The following is a 6,340-nucleotide window of genomic DNA, read 5'->3' as shown; positions in this document are numbered from 1 at the left end:
TTCTAGCCACCCTACCCATGCATTGAAATCGGGAACCGCAAGAGCACCGCCATGTTGCTACGCGCCGAGGTTGTCACCTCCTGAGACGCTTGCTAGATTTGGTGACAGTAGTCAGTTTTAATCCGGCAACCGTAGCAGCGTAGCAGCATGGCGTCTCGCTTGTAGTGTCGTGATGTGCGCGTGCAGCCATGTGTTTGGGCTTTATAAGTTGGTTCTTTATTCTATGTTGCGGGACGGTGTGGGTGTGGTCCATGTTGGCCGTACAGGTGGCAGTTATGCAACCGAGGGATGATCCTGTTGAAGTTTCCGGCGGTATGCGGTTTTCAGCGGTCATGCCTGTTGCAGGAGTGTCACTCGACGAGGTTACGAACTCGAAGTTGTGGTCAGATTACTCGTTGGCGTTCCGTAATTCTCTTCGCACGGGCGCGGTATGTTGCAAAAGCCGCTTTCGCGATCTATCGTCGCGACGATAGATCGGGTTTTTTTATTATTATAAGTACTGATCCAGCTGTAGGGCACATGTAACCGGCAAACGGAAGTCTCAGGAGAGCACCTGAGATTATAATAAAGCAGGCAGCGCAGGAACTCCAGGGCACCCAAGGGCCAGTGGAGGGGTCAAAGCTCGAAGCAGAACAGTACGTACGTTGGGGCCGCCGAGGCAGGTGTGTGCCAGGGAGTGTTCGCACGGACAGCTCCCCTGGCACGCGCAGCAGTGCCTCGCAAGGTCGAGATACCTTAAAGGCACCTGCGCCCATGATCTTTCTCATCTCATCTCATCTCACTTGGTAAATTAAAGCACATATTAGTGTGATGTACAAGGTACGTTACACTAACGTGGTGGGTTCTCTTGCATACAGCAAAATAATCGGTGCGCGAGAAAAAAATTATTTTTGCATACCCCTTTACACACTGATTTAAGGAAAATTAGCTGGAGCTGTCCACATGATCCACTTATTTTACCTGCGAGTATTGTCGACAAAAATGTGTCCCAGCTGCTTAGTGGTACTTGAGATTATGTCAGTATTGCATATGAGCCTGTTGTCGAAATAATTGGATTTTGAAAATGCTCGCAGGGATCTGATGTACATATCTGCAGTTTATGCATACATGTAAGACTCAGCATCAAGTGCAAGTGAATGGTCCCACAGGCCCGGAGTCGATCATGCAAATAGATTCGCTGCACACATTTGTGACCAGAAAAGATATGCCACATGAAATGGCATGCAAGGAAGTGTTGAAAATATTGCACAGTTAATAAAACGCCTAGGCTATTAATATGTGGGTTGATGCACTCGTCATGCAAAACGGAGTTGAGGCGTACAGACAGGACACAAGAGTAGAGTATTTACAAGCAAACAACACGAGCGCCGCCCACTTCTCTACTCTTGTGTCCTGTCCGCACGCCTCACCTCTGTTTTGCATAATGAATCCTTACCAACTAGCTCAGCTTTCTGTCGTTCTAAGTATCGATGCACTCGATTTCGTGCGCATTAGGCACTCGCCTCTTCATTACTTCGTGGCACAGAAATGCTCGGCATCAGGCTGTTTTTCTGCTGTGGCCTTTGTAGAAGCATGATTGTTCGAAATGCAACAATTAAACAGATTATTTGAGTTGCTTGTGGCTTCGCCAGTACAGTTCCGGTGCGCTGGTCCGCCTGTCCAGCAATTTCCTACTGAAGGGTGTCGTAGCGCAAGCTTCGTGTGTGACGTCTTGTGATATCTAACTATGGTCTGAGATAGTGACGCCACATGACCCTGTGACGTCATAGGGTTTTCTGTATAAGAACAAGCCGTTCTTGGCAATAAAGACAGTTGCCTTTCTGCTCCTGGACCGTTGTCGCTCTTCTGCGTTAGTTCATCTGGCGACGAGGATGGGATCACCGTGACCTGGCCTACTGGACGCCATCAACGAAGATGCGGCGGCTCAACGAGGCCACGCTACTACTGGAGGCGTCGCTACCATAGGCTAGCAAGAGATCCGGAATCCAAACAAGTAACACATCTACTTCTCCTACCAAGCCATGTCTCGGCTCGGCAGACTAGACGAGTACGACCCTAAGGTTCAGAACTTCGAATCTTATGTAGAACGATTTGAGCATTATGTCAGGGCAAACGAGATAGCGGAAGCGAAGAAACTGTCCGTTTTCTTGACAGTAATTGGTGCAGAAGCATATGAAATTCTCAAACTTGGTCGTTCCATTGCTACCAGGAGATAAGACCTTCGCGGAAGTAAAAGAGCTCTTGCAAAGCCACTACAACCCGAAGACGTCTGTAATTGCAGAAAGGTGCAAATTCAACCGCCGAGTGCAACTTGACCACGAAAGTGTCGAAGACTTCGTAGTAGAGTTGAAGCACCTAGCCCGCAAATGTAACTTCGGGCCATTTCTCCTGGACGCGCTACGCGACAGATTGGTAGCTGGGATCCGAAGTGAAGAAACGCAGAAGGCGTTGTTCACGGCTGACGCACTCACGTTTGAAAGGGCATGTAAAATAGCTCTTGACAGCGAATTGGCCGCGAAACAAACAGCCGCAATACAAGCAGGAAGCTGCGCAGAGAGCATAAACGCAGTGAAAATGAAAACTAACGAGCATCAGCGCAGCGACCGTGACCAAGCGAAGGGTAAAAGCTCGGCGCGAGACAAGACCAAGAAACAAAAATGTTACCACTGTGGCAAGACACACGCGCCAGAACAGTGCTGGTATCAAAACTACTCGTGCAGACTATGTTCAAAAGTTGGACACCTTCAAAACATGTGTCGAACGAGCAAAAGTGAGCTGAAGGCACATGCAGTACTGGAATCGTCAGACGAAGAAGAGCACACTCTGTACAACTGCACAGTCGACACATCTGTGAAGAACGGTTATGTGGTGACTGTAAATGTGGAGGGCCAGAAAGTGCCAATGCAGGTGGACACGGGGGCCGCAGTGACAGTTGTACCTGAAAGTGTGTACAAAGAGAAGTTTGCGCATGTGCATTGTGAACCTACTCGGGTTGTTCTAAAGACGTACACAGGCGAGAAAATGGATGTTATAGGGCAATGCAATGTAACCGCGACCTATGACTGGCAGAGTGCAGTTTTACCAATCGTTGTTGTGAAAAACCGCGAACGCGAGTTACCTGTATTGCTGGGAAGAACCTGGCTTAACAAGCTTCGGCTGAATTGGAAATCGCTTTGCAGTGTGCGCAGCGAAGACAGAGTAGATAAGATTCGCGCAGTTTCCAAACGTGTTTTCGCAATCGCTGGGTGCTATCAGGAACTTCGAGGCGCAAATTGTTTTACAACCGGGTTGTACGCCGGTGTTTTGTAAAGCACGCCCGCTTCCTTTTTCTTTGCGCGAACAAGCAGACAAACGCCTCGCTGAGCTAGAAAGCCAAGGCGTAATCACGCCTGTGAGTAAAAGCGATTGGGCAACTCCACTGGTTCTGGTCCCAAAGAAACAAGGCGATCAAATACGCCTTTGTGGTGATTACAAGATCACTGTAAATCCCGTACTTAAAATAGACCACTACCCACTACCACAACCAGAGGAATTGTTCACAGCACTGTGTGGAGGCAAAGTATTTTGTGTCCTAGATTTGTCATCGGCATACCAACAAGTGGTACTGAGCCCAGAATCAAGACATGTTCTGACGGTTAACACACACAAGGGGCTCTATCAATATAACAGACTTCCTTATGGAATAGCCAGTGCCCCTGCTTTGTTCCAGTGCATGATGGATAAGGTTTTGCATGGTATTCCGAATGTTGGTTGCTATATTGATGATGTCATAATTGCAGGCCAGGACGTGGACGATTGCCAAAAAACGCTCGAGCGGGTGCTAGGCAAGCTTTCGGAGCATAACATAACGTTAAAGCTGGAAAAATGTAAGTTTTTCCAAGATTCTGTCTCTTACCTTGGGCACATGGTCAGCGCCGATGGCATCTACCCGACAGAAGAGAAAGTGAAGGCAATCCTGCACGCTCCTGAGCCAACAAATGTAACCGAATTAAGAGCATACTTAGGGCTGCTCAATTTTTACAGCAAATTTATGAAGAATGTGTCATCTATAGCAGAACCAATGTACCGATTGTTACGGAAGGAAGAACGATGGCTGTGGACGGAGCAGTGTAGTAATGCTTTTAAAGCGACTAAGCATCTGCTTGTAAACAGCCATGCTCTTACCTACTACGACGCACGCAAGCCGCTTGGGTTGCAATGTGACGCGTCTGCGTACGGCGTTGGAGCTGTAATTTTTCACGTGCTACCGGACGGAGAAGAGCGTCCGATAGCCTTTGCTTCACGAACTCTGACGTCAGCTGAGAAAAATTATGCACAATGTGAAAGAGAGGCCCTAGCGCTTATCTTTGGGCTTCAAAAGTTCCACAAGTTTCTTTTCGGTAGACAGTTTGTGTTGTACACAGACCATCAGCCACTCGTAAGCATCTTGGGACAAAACAAAGCGACACCGTCGCAAGCAGCTGCGAGATTGCAAAGATGGTCCTTGATAATGTCCGCGTACCGGTATACGCTTAAGTACCGCAAAGGGGCTGAAATCGAAGTGGCTGATGCTCTGTCTCGTCTACCTCTACCGTCTTGTCCCAAATCTGAGAGTTCGGAATGTTTTTCCGTGTTCGAAAGCACTCCGTTGAACTCTTCTGACGTAGCTAAGGCCACTGCACGGGATGGCAAACTGTGCAGAGTGGTCGAGTACACGCGGTATGGTTGGCCTTCAGAAGTGCCTAATGATCTCCAGCCATACTACGTTAGACGTCTAGAGCTATCACTCGAGCAAGGTTGTGTCACGTGGGGCACAAGGGTAATCGTGCCCGAGGCATTACAACCGGCTGTGTTGTCCTTGCTACATGAGGACCACCCAGGCACCTCAAGGATGAAAATGCTGGCTAGAGGCTTCATTTGGTGGCCAGGTCTCGATAAAGCAGTAGAAGATTACGTACGAACCTGTCGGGTTTGCCAAGTCGTGCAACCTGCCGCGCAGCCTGTACCACTACACCCTTGGCCTTATCCGTCCAAGGTTTGGCAAAGGCTGCATGTTGACTTTGCCATGAAAGGACAGCTTAACTTTCTAGTCTTAGTGGACGCCTATTCTAAGTGGATTGAAGTATGGCTAATGACCTCAACCGTCACAAGACAAATGATTTCCAAACTTCGAAGAGTCTTCGCGGCGTACGGATTTCCCGACGAAATTGTGAGTGATAATGGGCCGCAATTCGTATCACAAGAGTTCGAAGACTTCTTGGCTAAGAATAACATAAAACATACAAGAACGCCGCCCTATCACCCAATTTCGAACGGGGCAGCCGAACGTCTAGTCCAAACAACGAAGCGCGCATTGCTGAAACAGCTGTTATCAGATGTCTCGCAAAACCGAGAATCGGTGCAAGCCGGGTTAGACAGCTTTTTGATGAGCTATCGGAACACGCCACATAGTGTGACAGGCAGCACTCCTGCGCAGCTCTTCTTAAAGAGGCAACCTAAGACCAAGTTGTCATTCCTCAAACCCGATTTTAAGCAAGATATGCTCAACAAACAGCTGAACAGCAAGCGGCAGAAAGATAAGCACCGGGGTACTGAACGCGGATTCTTTGTGAGTGACAAAGTGTTTGTTAAATGCGTTCGTGGTGAAAATGTGGCTTGGGAAGACGGCGTAGTTACTCAGATTGTAAGCCCAGTGACATATCTTGTGAATGTGGCGGGTGAAGTGAGCTTTGTGCATGCTGACCATTTGCGTCACTCCTTTGCGAGACCTGTCTCAGCTGAACCATTGCAGCTACTTCCCGACACAAGGCGCCTGGCTGAGCCGCAACAACCGCCAGATACCGATCCCGTCGTCATCCCTACAAGACTCCCGATGGCTGCCGCAGAACCCGCGGAATCTGCATTACGCGACTCTAGGCAGAGTCCAACTCCTCAGGCTTCAACCGACCCTCCGATTACGGCAACAACGACTTCACACAAGGACACATCCCCAGCAGAGCAGAGCACAGAAGTTCCAAGCAAGCCCGAAGTTATGCCTCGACGAAGCGGCCGTGCGCGACGTCCGCCGGATAGGTTTAGGCATGAGGACTTTAGGAAGTGAAGTGCGGACTCAATCTAAGTGGGAAGGAATGTCGTAGCGCAAGCTTCGTGTGTGACGTCTTGTGATATCTAACTATGGTCTGAGATAGTGACGCCACATGACCCTGTGACGTCATAGGGTTTTCTGTATAAGAACAAGCCGTTCTTGGCAATAAAGACAGTTGCCTTTCTGCTCCTGGACCGTTGTCGCTCTTCTGCGTTAGTTCAAAGGGAAACCTGCAAATGATGATGACGATGATGTGTGGTGTTTTGTGGCGCAAGG

At 48.9% G+C, this 6,340-nt stretch overlaps 1 pseudogene; it reads left to right on the top strand.

Moving 5' to 3' along the window:
- Positions 1-2,021: 2,021 nt before the first annotated feature.
- Positions 2,022-6,079, top strand: LOC126531880 (uncharacterized; annotated as a pseudogene).
- Positions 6,080-6,340: the final 261 nt, after the last annotated feature.

The sequence above is a fragment of the Dermacentor andersoni genome, chromosome 4 (assembly GCF_023375885.2).
Source record: "Dermacentor andersoni chromosome 4, qqDerAnde1_hic_scaffold, whole genome shotgun sequence".
In the NCBI taxonomy this organism is placed as follows: domain Eukaryota; kingdom Metazoa; phylum Arthropoda; class Arachnida; order Ixodida; family Ixodidae; genus Dermacentor; species Dermacentor andersoni.
The sequence above is the reverse complement of the archived record's forward strand: the minus strand, read 5'-3'. Positions and strand labels throughout refer to the sequence as shown.